A 20,325-nucleotide genomic window follows, 5' to 3' on the forward strand; every position below is an offset into this window, starting at 1 on the left:
GCTGACTGTTCTGATGATAACAGACATCTGCTCAGTGTGGCTGATGTCAGGGGTGCACTCCAAAATCATGATACTTTGATTCCTTAATGTCACTCACCATTGCATTAACTATGTGTACATTGATAAATGAGATCAGTTCATTTTGAGTAGTTTTCATGAGATATATTAAGTGACCTTCTTCCCTTTCAGTGTGTCTGATGTGCTCTTCAAAACAGGGTCAAGCTTTGCAAGCAGCCCAACTTCTTTTAGAACATTTCCATTGTTGTTTTGCATTAAGTTGTCAACACATCCCCTGAGAGCCAGATTCCTCTCGGCTAGCGACTGAATAATGGAAATTAATTGAGTGAGCACCTCTCGCCATTGCCTCTTCTCAGCTTCAGCGAGGGAGGTTTCTGTCTCATCAATTATTTTGCCTTTTCAAGATCAACTCTTCAAGATCTTTCCATAGCGCAAAGTGTTTTATATATTCGGGGGTGTTCACATGCTGCTTTAGAAAAGCCCCAGTACTGATGAAGCCACGCTGTCCTTCAGTTTCAATAGTTTTTTTAGAAACCAAACTGTAGCAGAAGCAGCAGAAGCTGAGTTTTTCTCCATTGATAAGCTGCCTGAATATACTGTGCTAATGAAAGCTTCTACCATCTTGTCTTTCAGGGAATATGATATTTTTATTTACCCTTGTGGTGCGGTGGTGCAGTGGGTTGGATTGGGTCTTGCTCTCTGGTGGGTCTGGGGTTCGAGTCCTGCTTGGGGTGCCTTACAATGGACTGGCATCCTGTCCTGGGTGTGTCCCCTCCCCCTCCAGACTTTCACCCTGTGTTGCCGGGTTAGGTTCCGGCTCCCCGTGACCCTGTATGGGACAAGTGGTTTCAGATGGTGTGTGTCTGTATGTGTATTTACCCTCACCTGTCCCCTTGTTCACTAGGTTCATCATTTCAGGGTCTGACAAAACCAGGGGTGAGTAGGTTATGGTTCCTACCAATTTAACTCACCTGCAGTTCCATCTGTTGCACTGGAGGAATCTACCTGAGCTCTTGGTCCAAAATACTTCAGGAAAGAATCTGGGCAGATTTAATGAAATGGTTACAGATTCAGCATAAGCACATCACCGGTAAAAAAGTGTTAAGAATAATAATATACTAATAAGTCCGTTGCCTGCCGCGAATGTTCGGGGCAACAAACTGTTGAACAATTTTTGCTTCTTTTCACACAGCCAACCCTCAGTGTGAACTACTTTGCTAAATGCATCCTGGATGCCATAATGGTGATTTAATAACACCAGTAGCCTTTATTAATACATTTTCATTTTAATTTACTTAGAAAAATTATACTTTCATTGAGGTCAGATGATGTGGAACGAAATTCAGGAAGTAAAATAGGCAGTCAGCTATATAAATTGAAGATAACTTCAGGAAACTACTACCTGAGTAATATTTGTGTAAATTATACAGGTGACTAGCGGGCTGCTGGCATGCCTACAATTACATAACAGGATATTTTGAATGTCTCCCGGAGGTTCAGATTGTTACATTTCTATAGACAACCATCTGAACAGTCGAGAATTGCCTGTCTACAGCTTCCACTTCATTGCCAACTACAAGCCAAAACGAATGAAATAACATTGCAATTAAAACCCAGAAAAATACTACCTTTAGCTATAAGCTTTTTTTTTCTACTTCTTTAATTTTTCTCAATTCAGTTTACTTTTATAGAGCACTACAGAGCACCGAGGTGCAATTTCACCCTCTTATCTCTTCTCCTCTCCTTACAGGTAGGTTCCTTTTGGTGACGTGGTTGGAATTCACCGATTTGGACTCATTCCGTTATGAGCGAACTCAACCGAGCAACTATCTTGTTAGGGGACCCCAGCGGCCAAAGGGGCCAAAGCAGCCACTTGTGTCGCTCTTCAGGTGGGCTATGATCAGGTAGGCAGCTCTCCTTATGATGGAGATTTTTTTTACCCAAAATGTTTAGTCACTTGGGGGGTGTGGGGGTGCGGTGGCGCAGCGGGCTTGGCCGGGTCCTGCTTTCTGGCATGTCGGGGGTTTGAGTCCCGTTTGGGGTGCCTTGTGTCGGACTGGCGTCCCGTCCTGGGTGTGTCCTCTCCTGCTCCAGCCTTGTGCCCTGTGTTGCTGGGTTAGGCTCCGGTTTGCCACGGAGCAGTTTTAGTCAATGTGTGTGAGTGTGTGTGTGTGTGTGTGTGTGTTTTTAGTCATTTGCTCTTTTAACTTACCTTTTATTTATTACATTCTTCTCATCAAGTACTCTCCAGAAGGTGAACATAAATTTATGCATAGCTTTAAAACACACTCGCTTTAAATAAACCGGTAATTTGTACTTGTATGATATAAATGTGGCCAGCAGTGATTAGTGCAGCACTTCTCTGTCGCTTCTCTTCTCCTTCACATCATAATACCCAACTGTATAGAGAGCTGAAGATCCAAAGCAGAGTGCAAGAGAAGGACTGGAGCCAAGCAGGCGTCCTCCTCCCAGATGGCCGGGCTTTGGATATATGGACACACATCCACAGATACACACACACTCGTAAAACATGAGCTAATAGAGCCTTCGTGTAACCTCTGCAGAATTTTACCGAAAACACATGCAAAACGATACGTGTGGTACATGGAGTCCAAACAAAACTAGACACAGAGCTACAGATGGTGAGGAAATTTAGAAATAACAAACTTCTTGCCTTTATCGTTTCTAATAGACATTGTTGATGCAGTCCTTACACCTGATCATTAGTATCACACACACACACACATTTTCAGAACCGCTTGTCCCATACGGGGTCACGGGGGAACCGGAGCCTACCCGGTAACACAGGGCGTAAGGCCGGAGGGGGAGGGGACACACCCAGGACGGGACGCCAGTCCGCCGCAAAGCACCCCAAGCGGGACTCGAACCCCAGACCCACCGGAGAGCAGGACTGCGGTCCATCATTAGTATCAATAAATTAAATAACAGGTGTGCATAGCGAAAGATGAAAAAAAAAGTAAATTTTTCTGTCTGGTTCTACAGGCAAGATTTAACAGAGTTCATCTGATGTTTACATACAATGTGGTTGACGTAACACCTAGGAGCAAGGGCCGCTGGAACCATAGTGGTTAGGGCTGCTGCCTTCACGTCTAAAGCTTGTAGATTTGAATGCTACGTCCTGGTGTAGCGAGGAGGCGCGGCAGGTTTGACAGGGCCCTCCTCGCCAGTGGGTCTGGGGCTCAAGTCCCGCTTGGGGTGCCTCGTGACGGACCGGTGTCCCGTCCTGGGTGTGTCCCCTCCTGCCCTACGCCCTGTGTTGCTGGGTTAGGCTCTGGTTTGCTGTGACCCCACTTGGGAAAAGTGGTTTCAGACAATGTGTGTGTGTGTCCTGGTGTAGCAGCCTTGAATGAGCTACTTATCTTGAATTCCACCAATAGCCATTACCCCAGTACAAACGGGTAAATCAGTGTAAGTAACCTTAATGTTATAATTTGCTTTGGAGGAAAGTGTCACCTAAAGGAATAAAAATACCCACAATGAGAAAGCGTCGTTTCATTTGAAACTCAGTACCGCACACTTGGCAGCAAGTTCCGTATCCCTGTGCTCATATCCTTTGTGGAAGGCTATTTTTAAATATTAACAAATGAATCAGTAAATTCATGCCAAAAGCATTGCTTTAGAAATCAACAAGTAATTGCAGGCTCTGAAGACGATGCTGTTTAGGCAGACCTCATTGATTCGAGGGAAGAGGGGCAGGAGGACAGTCCTGCAGTGTGGGCAGAGCATCTTGTGAGCAGATCAATTGCCTGTGGAGAATGGCCTCCTGGGATGAAAAGGAACAGAGAATGTTCTTGAAGGACACCCTGAATTTTCATCATAGAAGACCACAGAAGGACTTTAACAGTTTTACCGCATATACCACATATTATATAGGCAATAATACATTTATATTTACATTTATTCATTTAGCAGATGCTTTTGTCCAAAGCGACGTACATCTCAGCAAAAGTACAATTTATGCATTAATATGCATTTATGCATTAATACACACTACGTTTAAAATGTTTCCATAAGAGCAAAAAGACAGAAGGAATTCATCTGCATATGGGCTGCAGAGCATCTGATCACTGACACCTATGATAAACAACACAGCTAGCAAAGAGAAAACAGCATAGAGTGCCATGAAAGAAGTATTTGGCCCCTTCTTGATTTCTTCAGTTATTCCAGATTTTTGACACTGACATCACCGGTTGGTTGGTGCTGGATGACTTTGTTAAGGAAACAAATGAAATGAGTTTTTAAAAATGTGCTATTTGACCAATCAGATGCCCTTTATGTAAAATTGGATTTTGGATGAAGATGTAAAAACATTCAGTTTTTTTTCAAAAATGTTAGAATAATAGAGGAAATCAGGAAGGGGGCAAATATTTTTTCCCTGCACTATAATTAGGGAATCATTTGGACAGTTGTGCTCATTCATTCAGCTGCGGCATAAAATTGTCGCTACAACAGAGGCGCCGAAGAAGACAAACAAACCCATGAAAACTTTGTACTACGGGAAAACACGGCCAAGTTGAGCTTGTTGTGTCTGGGCTGCGCGAGCCAAATCCTTTTGCTTTGCCGCACAGCAGAAAGCCCGTGGTTACTCTAATTATTCTGTCATTCCCTTGAACATGTTGTACGCTTTGTCTCAGTCCAAAAACGAGCAAACGGGCCCCATTATTCTCAAGACGTGTTTGACCCAATTTTGCCGGAGAAAACAGGCGTCCTTGAACTCCACGAGGAAATTGAAGACATTTGCCAAGATTGTAAAAATGTACACAGTATATAAACCGCAGTCATCGGTGTGCGTCTTTAATATCGCTTTGCCGTAGAAGTGTTATTGGACGTGGTTTAATTTAGTGTCTCCTTACTCTAATCTGTGATTTTATGTCTTGTCATGACAGATCTATTACGCATAATGAGTGGACCATTTCCATTTCATCTGTGGGTCTGGAGGGCTATTTATTTAACATACTCCCCAAGGTAAAGTAATTCCAAATGTGTCTTTGTATCTACAGAGCCCAGAACAGCGCTGGCCTCATTGCCTCTTTTTTCATTTAAAATATGCTTTTTTTTCTCTCCCTCAAAAGAATGTCTCTTTCACTACTATAAAATCTTATTCGCTATCAAATTAAATCTTTGAGTGCTTGGGAAAACTTTTCCCCTGTTTTTTTTATTCTTATTTTAATGATTCCTTCTGCATACATATTCATATCTTACCTGCACCTAACTTGCTCAGCTGGGACAAACTCTCTCTGTGTCTCACTAAGAGCCAAATTTAAAAAAAAATATATTAAAATTAGTCGGGTTCAAATTAATATTAGAAACAGTTTCTACGTCGTTCAGATTTCAAAGCAAGATATTTTCGGCTTAATACAGGTTGGTAAGACGGTTTTTGAACCAATGAAGCTAAATGATGTTGATAATGGTGGGTATTGTTTGCAGTCACTGTACATCATTTTGCGACGCTCGCAAGGGCCACTGCGCCTATACTGTATGCAAGAGGTGTGGGATTTTATTTACTTAATTTTTTAGCTTTTCTCCAAACTAAGATACAAAGTGAGCTAAGCTGCTTACAGTGATTATCCCATTCATACAGTTAGGCGATTTTTGCTGTATCACTTCAGGATAAGTACCTCGATCATGGGTATAACAGTGGCTGGGGTTCGAACCTGGCTCCTTTGAGTCTAAGGCGGCAGCTCCAAGCGGTAGGCCACCTGCTGAGGAATGGCTATAATTTATTCTTAGTGCTCTTTTGTATTGTTAAAGCCCACCTCCTCCTTTAGTTTCTCATTCTGAACACGAGTCCCAACCTTTACGGTTTTATTTTAACGCCGACCAGACAAGGGCGTGCGGAAAACTGAGAAAACAGCAGAGCTGCTGCCATGGCTGCTTCTTCTGAGTGAAAGTGACTGCACTTCGGTTCCCCTCTTTATTTTTCAGGTGATAATTTTCTCTCTGTTCTTGCCGAGCGAGAGACGCTTTCGCCCGGGTCAGCGGAGGAAGCGGGTCCCCTTATTTCGGGGGAGGATATTGACTTTTAAGCTTTCTGGGAGGGATTAGTCTGATGTCTCCTTATCTGCTGCTCAGCCTCATCACATGGGGATTCCGCGGTACCTCAGATCAGCCTTCATCTCTCTATAGCAGACATTTCACTCCACCCGTAATCCTGCATGGGCTGTTTTTTTAACCTTACACATCCCAGTGGTTATCTTTAGCCCCTTCCCGCCACTCGCAGCCCAACTCTCAGGCTTATCATTACATGCCCATTATATCCATATGGATGTAGGCAAAAGGAAAAGTGGGAACAAAGCTGAAGTCGAGAACTTTTCCTATCCAAGTGCATCCACATGTAGGCAGAGCTGTAGGAGACACAGTTCAAGGGTGTTGCAGGGGAAACTTGGCGGAAAGTTGTAACTGGGGCCGAAAATCAGGAAGTAGAGCGAGGAGTTTGAATCCAACTAAACTACGACTCAAACACAATTCGGTCTGAAACGTGCTGCTGCCAAGCAAAATATGACCAAAGGCATTATTGAAACCACATCGTATTCATTTAGTTAAACATTGTGTCATATTATATTTTTATGTACATTTTTAATAATAAACATCCATATTGGGAAAGCAAAAAACCCTGCAATTTTTTAAATGTTTTACTTCTGACATTTTTCATGACATTAAAAATTAGAATAACAGGAAAAGGTGGCACAAAATAACCATTTGTCTGATTATTTATCGACAAGCAGCACACTTTTTACAGCCACGGAATAAAAAAAGATATTCTCTGAATGTTACATTCTCTGTATGCCACGACTGCAAGTCAATAATGTCTTTGATTGAGTGCTCACATGTTTAAACGGTACACTTGTAACATAAACAAGTTAATTAGCAAACCTTTAAACTTGCTTGTATGTTACTTAATATCACACATTGTCTCTGTTCAGTCAAAGTGACCGTCATGGAAATTCATAGTGCATGCCTAATGTGTCTGAAATGATATAATTAACTTCTGTTTTTAATTTCCATTGCATCACATTGAGAGTCATTAATCACAAGGGCCCTGGAAAACAACGGTCTGGTTCACAGCTGTCTCGCAGGACCTCGGCATTTGGAAGCTCGAGATAAAGACATTAGTGACAGGGCTGAAACAGCGTTCCAGAGACAGCCATTGACATGAATATAAACACATTGTCATCAACGTAAAACGAGCAACTCTTTATGTCAGCAAAGGTTGCCGTATTGTAAAATCCCACAGTTAGGGAGTCGCGGCGAGGGGCTGATGGTAATTCAGAGGGAAAAGTGGTATGAAAATGTTCTTGATGGTGACTCCCCCTGAAAACCGTCTTGAGAATCTGTGGCCACTGAACGCAGCAGAGTTTCTATTAAAAAAAAAAAAAAAACAAGCAACATCAATGGACAGTTATTGCTACAAAATGTAGAGTTTTTGTAGCAATAAGTTTCTGCTTTTTTCATTATACCAGTTTGAGCTGGAGACTGAACAGAGCAGACAGTGAAGCGGTTATTAGGAAGAACTAACCTTTTTTCTAACCACATTATTCCCAGTCATCCGTACTAAACAGCATCTCTAGAAACCTGTTTTTAAAACAAATTGTAATATGTAACTAATAATACTGGACTAATAATACTGTAATTAACTGGACAATTGATACCACACTTAATAAAATGATAAAACTGGACGATGTAAGTAATAATACTAATAATGCAATTAATTGGACTAATGATAGTGTTCTTAATAATAAAACCGGAATATCTAATTAACAATACTGGATTAATACTATTGTGATTAACAGGACTTATACTTCTCTACTTAATAATAAAACTGGAATGTGTAATTGCTAATAATGTGGCCCAGCAGGTAGAGAGGTTTACAGCTGCTGTCTTTGGGTCTGAAGGTTGCAGGTTGGAATTCACATCCTGTGGCAGTACCCATGAACGACTTACTTACTCTGAATTAATACGGTAAAAATTACCCAGCTCTACATATGAGTAAATTATTGCGCATTGCTTTGGAGATTGTCGGCTAAATGAATAAATGCACTAAAGCAGCTGTGGAATTGCAAAAATCATTAATCCTGTGCCTTTAACGTATTTCTATTTAAAACTTAAAATATAATATTCTTCTGTTCTGTGTATATGAAGTATAGTTTATTTAAATCAAACTGTCTCACTCAGTTGCTATAGCACTAGTGCCCTTAATGTCATATAACGTTATTAGGCTGGTAGTTTTCTACAATAGCCCCATTGTGTTCTTTTCACTCTCTGTCTTATCAGGGAAAGACAGGGAAGGAGACGCGAAAAAGCAGCGGGACGAGGAAGAAATGAATTTTATGTTCACGGGAATAAATTCTGGACTGTTGAAGAACTCTGAATTGGTCCAAAATGATGTCGGAGAAGAAAGAAATTTGGTTGCGAGACTGTAGAGGGTTTTGTTTTGGAAGAACAGGCCAGGAAACATGATAAATGGAATCTCAGAAAGACATTTACATTTATTATGTCATAAGATTTTCTGGCAGTGATGTAATTATGAAGGGCAAATCTATACTAGTAGTGTAGTGGGTAGAGCTGTTGCCTTTGGACACAAAGGTTGCAAGTTTAACCCCCATCTCCGGCTGCAGTACCCTTGAGCAAGGTACTTACCCTCAAGTGCTCCAGTAAAATTACCCAGCTGTATAAATGGGTAAATAATTGTAAGTACCTTAACACTGTGAGTCATTTGTAGAAAAGCATGAGCTAAATGAATCAATGTAAGAATGGCAGGATGGTTCTGTCATCACACCCACATTTGTGCTGTTTGACCAAAATTCATTAAAAGAAAGAGCAGCAATGGGTAAAAACAACAAGCTGCACTTGGTAAAAGCGTAATGTCAGATGTGACATAATAATAGCCATGTCTCTAACTGAGTCACCGCTGCTCAGTCGAACCTCAGACATGCCCCGTACAGTGTAGAGCTCAGAGCAGGAAAAATTAAGCTCCATGGGATGTGGAACTCTAATGTCCTTTTTTAAACCCCATCTACATTGGTGTGTGGAAGTCACTGTACATTCACATCAATACCGGACATAATAAAGACTGTGTTTTGCACCTTTCCCTTGAAAATCTGGAAATTTTCAAATGTGAGCTTAAGTAAATGGTATTCAGGTGTATAATTCCACAGCTTTGAGTACAAATGCAGTAATTAAAACCCGTGCACAAGTTTGCTTTTGTCTTATGAGAGGATCAATAGGGAATATGTTTCCTCGCTCTTTTAGCAGGTGTACAGACACAGTTCACTTTATTGAGAAGCCATCTGTTTGCAATTGAGCATCCCCAATGAAACATGTTGCCCATCTTTGGGACCATGATTGTGCTTTGGCCCGGCGTCTAATTTATACACTCATTATTAACAGTGGTAGTTACAACCTGACAACACAAAGTAGGACAAGGGCAGAAATGAAGGACAAAACACTCCATTCGGTATTCATGGGCTCTGACCTATTGTGCTTTAATCAGAATTTATGTAATTAAGTTTTCTGCTAAATTTGTTCTCAACCAATAGTAGGAGAATCTATTTGAGATGGATGTTGCCCATGTAGAAATAATAAATCAATGTATAATTGTGAACGCTGTCACACTTTATTATAGCTATAGTAATTTTTTGCCGTTTGTTAACATCACTATTGGCCAATTAGACATGTACATAAATGCTTGGAAATACCTTTAAATTAATTAGTTTCATTTTTCTGCTACGTACCCCAAGGGTACAAGAGAATGATCCCTTTTTGAAATTTGGCTAAGAACCTCATATCTTAATCACGACACCACTGGCTGATGTGATTCAACTATGTACGTTATTCATTTTTATTAATTATCTATTGAACAAAATGAATTACAGGTGGTCCCCGACTTATGATGCGGTTACGTTCCACGAAACCCATCATAAGTCGAAAATATCATAAGTCGAAAATGCAGTTAATGCACCTAAACTACCGAACATCATAGCCTAGCATGCATGCGATGCCTATTACAGGCTTACCACCTTCATGCTTGCAATTCTCCTCAAGAGTCATTGCCCTCCACTTCTTCTTTCCACTAGTAGCAGGAGACACAGATGGGCATTTATGTGACATTATGGATGCACAAAACACAACCGCACGGCAGACTGGGCGATGCGGATAGCTCCTGCTGCCCAGCATTGTGAGAGAGTATCGTACCGCATATCGCTTGCCAAGAAAAAAAAAAATCAAAATTTGAAGTACAGTTTCTACTGAATGTCTATCCCCAGCTCACCATTGTAAAGTCAAAAAATCATAAGTCGAACCATCATAAGTCAAGGAGCATCTGTATGTATTGTGGCACGCGGCGCTCTGGGTTCAGATCGGATGAAGAAGGGAGCACATTCAGCGTTCATTGTGAATGCTTTATTGGAACAGAGGCACACACAGAAACAATACTCCTGGTCTGAGGACCCCATTTCCTCAAGGACTTACACCTCAAGCCAGCCTTCCCACCCTGCTTAGCTCCCCCAGGCTTTTCTCCCAAACACAGCCACCCCATTATATTCCTCGGAATTACCCCCCGTGGTTGAACACATTATTTACAATTTACCCAGAATCCAACTATTTACTACAGACCCGTCTCCTGCCCAAACTCTCTGTAACGCGGGTTGTTACAGTATTTTTCCTACTGTTGCCTGTTCTTGCTTGGATGCTTATTGGCTTTGGTGACTACATAAAACTTTATAGTTCTCAGGAATCCTAAAAATGGAGATATTCTTTATCATTGTATAGTCATATTACCTCATTGCATCACTAAACGTTAAAGATGCTACTGAATTCTTTACTACCAGCAGAATTTTGGAAGAAATTCACTGCAGTTTCACTTTTTATGACTTATTCCAAACTTCAAGGGAAAATGGAAAGAAACGTAAATAGCTTTTACACGTTATAATGCTATTTGATTGCTGTCCGTGCCACGTTATTTATCTTCTTAGGGACTCTAACGGACAAAAAAGTTGGATTCAGATTTTCCGAAAGTAAACTGTTGAGTTTCCAGAACAATCTCAGTTGCACGGTATTAATTAGACTGACATTAATTTGACACTAATTTTGCTCATGGCTTAATTTTGACACGCTGGAATTTGTCTGTTTTAAAAAGAGTCGCGTCAAAGCAAATACTTTGCGCTCCCTTGACCACGCAGCAAATTGGCAAACAGATGAGCATCTTTCTAAAAAAAGATCTTTAAAGGCCTTTCCAGCGTATATAACATTTCAGAGACGGAGATTAATAGCCTCATTTCCACCCTGACAGTAATCCTTAAAACTGCTTCTTCTAAGCACGACAGTATCTTAGTGAGCTCCCTCTGTGCCGAGAGAACACCTCAGACCGGGAATCAGAAATAATATGTTAAGCTACATCACCAGTATCCTGCCTGACATCCCTGTAGGATTTTTAGAGCTTCGAGGAATTAGACGGAAAGAAGAAATAACAACATATCAGGTGCACACTTGCTCTCCATGGATTCGTCAGTGTTGCAGCTCCATTGATACTGTGCAGTTTTAATTACATTTCTGCAGAGCATGGAGAACAGACCATATGCTGAGCTCTTGTTTTAAATCCACGAGAATTTAGAGTCACGAAATACTCAAATTCTGATATTATTAAAACTCTGCCCCCACAAATCAAATGTTTTGGTGAAACCATGTGGAGCAAAATGTGCATCGCGGGACACAATCAGAGATTATAGAGATTTTCTGACGAAGCCGTGTCTTAACAAAATGATTTTCCTAAATCCACCTGAATGACAAAGTGATTTACTTTTACACAGTAAAGTATTTTGTAATATTCTAATGCTGATCTAGATTTCACCATCAAGGATGCTGGTATGTCGGTGCACCAAGCTGACATATATTTCAAAAGAAATTCCAACATATATTACGTTACTTTTGGCTGATGCTTTTCTCCAACCCTGTGTCCTTCCAGTTCCAGACAGCAGCTGTAACCACTACGCCCCCTGCTGTGCCATATTTTCTTTTTTTTTTGTACATTTAGCTGACACTTTTCTCCAAAGCTGCTAAAAATGCTTATTCATACAGCTTGGTAATTTGAACAGTATCATTTCATGGTAAACACTACAACCATTGTGAAAATAGTAATACTTAAACAGAGTAAAAGAGACACAAAGGTTTATGTAAACAGTAAAAAAAAGAGCAAAATAAAGCCTATTCACAAAAACGTTAAGCAAGCTTAAATGTAAATGTAAAGAACTAACATTACCAATAGTTCCAAATCAGAAAGAAAACGAATAAATATACAAATCTATAAAAACTTACAAATATGTATGCATATTATACATTACATATAATGTACATTTTCAATAATTAAATTATTTATGTATGTAAAATATATTTCTACAGATGTGTATGTATATGTATGAATAAATGTGTTTATATATCTAAACACATTTATTCACTTTCCTGATGGTCTTCTCCAAAGTGACTTTCAATATCTAGCTACTCGCACTTCTTACCTATTTATACAGACGGGTAATTTTACTGGAGCAACTTACCGTGAGTACCTTGCTCAAGAGTACTATAGCCAGAGGTGGGGATCGAACCCATGACCTTTGGGCCCAAATACAGTGGGTCCAACTACAAATGGTACCAGCTGAGAATATATGACTAGTATTTATATAATATATACAGTATAACCACTTTTAAAGGAGCAGCAAGAGGTAAAAATTCACCTCTAAATACTGTAACATCAGCAATAGCACTGCTATACTGTAGTACCATCTTTAATGACTCTAATCCTTGTTGGTCACATCATTAGCAATAGTGCTGATTGCTGGCCGGTGTAATTCTGTCTACAAAATGCTATATTAAGAGCCTCAGCTGCTCCATTTACCTGTTTTGAGTACGTCTTATTACTCGCTCACTAACTCCAAGCTGCCTCTCATTCTTCATTGTTTGTATGAATGGTAGGTCATCAGTCTTTAACCCAATCAGATGTCCTGTCATGATCCACTGACAAAAAGCCTCTCTCGGGCTCTACAGGGGTCAAGGCCTTAGGAGAAGTCCCTACAAGAGTGCAACGGGAGGCACAAAATTAGTCTATGAAACGTTCAGTGCGGTGATCAATACAAAATCAAGAACTGGGAAAAAAACGCAGTTTGAAAAAAAAAAAAAAAAAAATATATATATATATATATATATATATATATATATATATATCCTTTTTAATTGCCTAAATTTAATTCCCCGGACCCCATAGATGTAGGTTGGTGTACAAGATTTACCTGCAACTAAATTTAGTAATAAAAGTCAAATAAGTGTATGTTCAGCGTGCTCAAAATACAGCCTGAGCTTTTATGCAAGAGTCTTATCATACCCAGGAAGAATCAATAGTCATGTTGGCATCAGAAGGGTTCTTATGTGTCCACAGAGACTTCCCTCAAGGAGCTGATGACGCAAACTGCCTCTCCTTCGCAGCTTGAGGGCACTTTGAAGGAAAATCCTAATGCCGAGAGCCCTGGACACAAAGAAATCCAACGGAAGGCATCTTGAGCACCAGGATTGTCCCTTGCACGTGATTAAATCTTCTTGTTCCAACCTCTGCTTACAGCCATCTGCTGATGGTGAGACCTGCTCAGGCAACTTCAGGTATGAACTCGAGTAAAAATTTCATACACGCCTATCACATAAACTGGTTACTGTTCAGGCGACAGAAAGGCCGCGATTTGGAAGAAATGGTTTTCAGCAATTACACAGATATGTACAAAAAAAGAAGAAGGGATGTATACCCCAAGCAGAGGGATATATTTTTTGTAGTGCGAAAAATTCAAATTGGACAAACTGTGTGTAATAGAAAGCATAAAACTGCTTTTGAAATATCTCATGAAAACATAATGTGGTAAAAACATGGCGTTGTAATGCGTTGTATTAGTGGAGTGCATCGCAGTGATGACTGAAATGAAAACTCATGAAATTTATGGGTAAAAGGGCTATATTACATACAGTATAAAGTATATAAAACCACATTTACTCATTACGAAAACAAAGTGCTACCTTTTTTTTTTTACCAGCCAGAACCATGTTCTTTTTTTTCTTTTTCCTTTCCTGAAACTAATGCAAGGAAATCAGATACAGATTTAATAACCACTTTGACTGGGTATCCTTGGCAACAAGAAAGAATAAGACTTTTCCCACCACTATCTGAAAATATTAGAAACAAACATGTGTGCTCAATTAACGAATAGTCCTACACATACTACATATAAACATTTAATTTTTTTTTTTTTTTTGAGGAAACAGCTTTTCTAAATATTTTTGTCCTTTGGAAATGTATACACTGGAATGTGCTTTATTGTGTAATTATAGCAACAAAAAGAACATTGTTGTAGAGAATGGGTAGGAGGTTTTTTCATATGAATATGAACATTTCAGCAGATGGTGGTAGGCACTGAAAGACTTTTAAACAACAAGCCTGTGAATTTTAATTGCTGCTTTAGCATAAGGCGGCACTGACAGAAAACAGGAATATTTTAAGGTAGTACCGTACTGTACCTAGTAAGTTATATTACGAATGTGTAATTTGCGCGTACGAATTGCGTACAAATTAAACATAATGAGGGAAATCCAGAAATACAACAACGGGGGCCGAGAGGGATGTGTCATTGCCTTGGGACTGGGAAGCAAACACGGTAGTGTAAAAAGAAGTGTGGTACATTTTTCCAGCGTAGTTAGTCATCAGCTAAATCTGTCTTGTAATCTCGAGATCAATCTTGAAACTGTCAGCTTCAGCGCTTGTGGAATCGTCTTCAACGTGAGAGATAGAATGGAGGGAAAAAGACTTCTTCCAGTCATTTTACATTTCAAAGTAACTCTGGCTGGCCTTGGAAGTACCGGCTGCAAAGTGAAGAAGAAGGGCATCCTTAAATCCTTTAAGTTAAGCTTGATGCCTCTGATTCACCGCTTGGGTGTTTTATCCACAAGAAGTTCCGTTAATCAGCTGTGTGAAGTTCCAGACGCAGAAAATCAAACGGACGTGGACGGTTGAGGCGAGACTTTAGATAAAGCCAAACAAGATGTACTTTTTCTCCCTCCCGCTCGCCTCCTAAACTTGCCACGATCAATCTGAAAGAAGCTCCCCGATCATCTGCAAAGGACCATAGATGAATTGTGTTCTTTGAACGCCAAGACTCCCAGGTACGAAGAACGTGATTGGCAGTGATAAAAATGTGTTTTTAAGAACGGTGAAGGAGTCAACCCTCAAAATATGCTCTCGGAAGCAAGGCTGGATAAAATGCGAGGTGGGATAAAAATGAAATGTGGTTTGCTGCAGAAAAGAAAGTTTTAATTAAGGTGAAGAAAATGTCAGTGTAGTCAGATGAATCTCATTCACTCCACATGGAATGGGAAGCACTAAAAAGCCTCGTGGGTATTTGAAAGGAATAAAACAGGAATTACACCTGCATACACATTCCAGTTAATGGCAGAAGCACTTATCTGTATTTTGATTAAAAACTGTAAAAGACACAAAATGGAACGGACTAGATGGTGGTCATATTTCAACAAAATGTGACCCGTCAAGTGCGCTGCAGTGCTCGTATAGCTTCTATAACATCAGCAACCAAACAGGAGAAGGACAGCAGGTGGCGTAATGGTTGGGGCGTCACCTTGCAATCTCAAAGACCTGGGTTTTAATGCAACCTCCTACTGTAGTTCCCTTGATTAAAGTATTTGCCCCAAATGACTCTGGTTTACTCTAATGTGTGGAAGCGTACATCATTGTAAGCAGTTTAGTGTTCATTCGAAACACTCTAAATCACATAGAACAAAGGTGTCAGATGAAAAAATAAACTTACAAATACAACACAAAGAATGTGCGCCAGAAATATACATCCCACTGTCAGCTAGTGTGGGATCAGATTTCTGACGGAGAAGACAGATGCTGTCAGTTGTGTGTATTCACACTTCACAACAATTTTAGCGTATTCATGGTGTCTTCTTTACTTCTAAAAATCAGTTACCATAAAAATAAGTAATACTTTCAGGAACTTTGTTTTAGCCAATATTTATTTAAAGTAACCTTAACACATTTTCATTTTAAGTAGTTAAGAAGAAGTGAAATTTTCCTTTAGTTTACTTCTTCTTTAGTTAATCAATGACTTCTTACTGTTTCAGAAATATTTAATTGCTTCCAAAATAAATAATAATAAGAATTACAGAATATTTGGATGCAATGGAAAATGCCTGACTCCCACGTAAAGTGGTATTCTTCTTCTTATGTCTTCCACCCCTCCTGGGGCATAGACCGCCAACAAGGGCTCTCCAGACATCCCTAACAGCTGAGATGTCATGAAGTTTCCATGTTGGCGTTTCTGTAATTGGCAAAATTTTTATGGTGTGGGGTCGCTACAGCCCCACGCCAAACCCTCCTCCTTTCTCAGCCGGGCTTAGGACCGTTCATGGCAGAGTTAAAGTGGAGTTCTAGCTAACTTTAAATTCACAGTATTGAGCCAACCAACTAACCAACAAACAAACAAACAAACAAACTAACTGAATCAAAAGACCCTGGTTATGGCCTACAAATTCACCAATAGAACTGCTCCTCGCTATCTACAAGACTTGATCAGCCGCTACACCCCAACCAGACTGCTACGCTCTTCCACATCTGCCCCCTTGGATTGTCCCACGCACGAAAGGTAAACCACGGAGGTTCTCAGTTCTGGTTCCGTTGTGGTGGAATGACCTCTCCCTCTCACTCAGAACTGCTGAATCTCTGTCCACATTTAAACGGGGTCTGAAAGCTCATCCCTTCCAAACTCACTTTGCCCATCATCTCTTAAGATCATGCAAGGTATAAATGTTCATGCCCGTAAGGTAGACGTGTTCACGATCATGCTCGGATCAGTCCTTTACAGAGCCGCTCCTGCAGTGTAACGTAGATGTCTATATATATATCTCAAAAAGAAAAAGAAAAAAAGTTAAAAAAAAAACTACTACGAAGGTGATTTGGAATCGTGGATATCTGGATAAAGTTTTATGCAGCTACTTGTGTAATGAACACTGGTTCATATGGTGAAGGAAACTAACTTTACTTAAGAATCACACATCTGCAGCTATGTCTCTTTCTGCTAATGAAATAAACACATTGTATTTTATATGAGACGTACGTCACTTTGGAGAAAAGCATCTGCTAAATGAATAACTAATATAAATGTAACAAACTAACTAACTAACAGTTAAGGTGTAATTGCTTATATAACTTTTTAATTGGTGATGGTAACAGTAAATGTTTTCCATCATAGATAGAATTCAAAAGAATTACATTTATTTTTGTTTTGCTTCCTTCCCAACATGCTGCCTCTAAATGTTTCATACAGAATGTTACAAAAATGCAGACATGCAACATGTACCTTTTCTGTTAACACTGGAAAAGCAAAAGGTTGGCACTGGAAACCAAACAAATCTGCAGAGACATTTTGAAATTTTTACATTTTAACTGGAGCTAAACGTTAAGAGAATTGCTTCATTGGCACCTCTATAAAGAGTATAACAGTAAAGGTATTTAGACCCTTTTTCTAGAGTAGCATCATTGTTAGCTGTGTTCTGAAAAAAAAGGCTGATATGTTGGCAGACGCACACCTAGGAAACAATGCTTAGGAGATTCGTACTCTCCTAAGGTTCCTTATTGTCTAATCACATCTAATTTACAAGTTGGGGGAAAAAAAAACACGTGTTATGCACACTTGGTATAAACAAGAGTAAAACGCATCGAATCAGGTTTTGATCTATAAACAGCGACTTGAAAGCAGAATCGGAATACGAGCAACAATGGAGTTAGAGGGAGGCGATTTTGTGATTTTGTGACGTTACTGTAAATGCATGTAAGGCTGAGTGAAACAAAGCCAGTGATGGATCGTGTTCCTGGCTATGTACACAAACGAGAAATCCACTTCAGAGAGAAGCTTCAAACATTATTAATACAAATGTACGAGATGTCCTCAGGTGGTGTGATTACTCGGCGCAGTCCCTCCCAGAGACCCTAATAAGCTGAATGGATATTGTAAGTGGGTTGCTGATGAGATTACATTAGTGGGAAATGTCCCAGGGTATTAACAGATCATGTTGGTTCGAGAATAGACAGCACAGGAGAAGGTAAAGGTGCAATGAAAGATAGGCCGCGCAGCAAACAAGCAAGATTAAATCAACGCCTGTGATTCAGCGGCCCCTTGATAATGAAATAAAATTCATCGACGACAGAGAAAAGTTGTTATAGTCAGTTGCATTCTAAATACCGAACGGTCCCGCCGGGGCATTAAATCTCCCGACTTCATCAGCGTTATAGCTCGAGTTTAGCAGTTTATAGACGAGCTGTGTTAAAGTCGCCGAGACCCAGCTATGCAGCCATAAATATGAGAAGAATCAGTGCTTCTGAGTCACATTTCTTCACAGTTGTTGTAAATCAGCTACAGTTAATGAAACACCACCCATTCCAGATCAGTATGCAGAAGTACACCTGCGTTTCAGAGTGTTTGTAAAATGGACCGAATCGATCATCAGGTGTCCTGAAGGCATCCATATCTCGCTCTTTACCTCATGCAGGTGGCAAAAACAGCAGCATATTTAATTTACGTTAGAAATAGTCGTTTAGCTGACGCTTTTCTCCAAAAGCGACTTACACTGTTAAGATACTTATAATTATTTACCCATTGATATGTCACAGTAAAAGTCTCAAGCAATCGGTACATTGCTTATGGTAAACGTAAATCACAACTAAAAATTTAGTACATTCAGTAGAAACTCTGAAATAAACTGCATAAACATGTAATTATTAACAGAATTTTTTTAAGTAACACTAACTGCTCTTAGAACTTGAAAACCCTGACACTATAGTAAATAAAGCATTTTTTCTTGTGGCTTACAAGTCTGATGGTACCAGTCACAGTCTAAAAAATAAACACTCCTCAAGTGTTCATGGCTTTAATCATTCGTATAAGGTATAGAATTCAATCATTTTTACTGCAGATGTAAAATACATTGATGTTGTCATAGTCAAATTCAAAATATACTATTTTTTCTGGTTAATTTTCATATATATATTTTTCCCCATTATATATATATATATACATACACACACACAGATGTGTATATATATATATATATATATATATGTAGATATATCATGTAGAGATATATATATAATGTAAATTAATATTTCATTCATATGGATGCACTGATTGAAGCATTTTTCCAAACGAGATGATTTCACAGAATGAATTAATCCTGTTAGACAAGGGATCGGTGTACTGTGTCACTTGCAGTGTGCATAATAGCTAAGGCACCCCAAGCGCCATGTGAGCACTTCATTGCTTCATTACTTCATGCATGTGAGCACGGGCATTGATGATACCTGACAGGTCACAGCAAAGTACTCGGGTACTTGACACACCTCAGCTGCGACAAAAACAGCCGCCTCCCGCACGAAGACACGAATCAACGTGTCCGTTATGCATTTCCGGAACGTGCCGCCTTTCTTTGACCTTAACTTGGAACCGCGATCCCAGATCAGCCCGAGAAAAGGCGCATAAACAATGTTTGCGTCTTCCCAGATTGTCAGGAACAGACGCCCAGGAAAGCGTACCTTCTCCAGGTACCGTCTGTTTCGCGTCTCCCTCCACACCAATCTGGGCTGTTTCGTCATCTGGGGTGGGGGTGGTAACTGGAGCTCTGTGTGTTCGGGAGACGTGGATCGATGCACAGCCAACACGCCTGCAGCCACGCAGGCCTTCGGTGAACAACATTTGTGTCTTGACACATCGGGACCCAGAAGCTGCTTGTCACATGACAATGGAAAGAGATTATCAGCTCTCAGCATTGCCATTGATTTCCTTCACAAAAGGGGGTTATTCCTTTTAATTAAACAACAAGCAAATTGCTATTTGTGAAACTGATCAGTGTTTTTTTCCCCCACTGTGAAGAGCAATATTCAGTTTTTATATAGTGTGCGTTTATTTCTCAGAAATGGCTTTAATTACCGCGTCATAAATTGATGCCCAGGCTTCAGGCAGTATATCTTACGTTACGCTTCACTTGAGAAATCGGTCCAACTTTCAGGACTTCCAATAACTGCTTGTCCTGAGCAGGGTCACGGTGATCCAGAGTCTATTCCAGAAGCATTGAACACAAGTCATTGCACTGTGGGAGGAAACCAGAGCACCCAGAAGAAACCCGGGCATATACGAGGAAAGTGTCCAAACTCCGCACAGACTGAGCATGTATGAGCAGTGTAAGCTGCACCACCGT

General features: G+C 40.1%; 1 long non-coding RNA gene across 1 annotated transcript; it reads left to right on the top strand.

Moving 5' to 3' along the window:
* The first annotated feature begins 1,702 nt into the window (after positions 1 to 1,702).
* LOC108927699 (uncharacterized) lies at positions 1,703 to 8,565 on the top strand. Its single transcript, XR_001965608.1, has 3 exons — positions 1,703 to 1,922; positions 4,926 to 5,004; positions 8,311 to 8,565. It is a non-coding gene; the product is annotated as an uncharacterized LOC108927699 (long non-coding RNA).
* The last annotated feature ends 11,760 nt before the right edge of the window (positions 8,566 to 20,325 follow it).

Source organism: Scleropages formosus, chromosome 19 (genome assembly GCF_900964775.1).
Source record: "Scleropages formosus chromosome 19, fSclFor1.1, whole genome shotgun sequence".
Taxonomy (NCBI): domain Eukaryota; kingdom Metazoa; phylum Chordata; class Actinopteri; order Osteoglossiformes; family Osteoglossidae; genus Scleropages; species Scleropages formosus.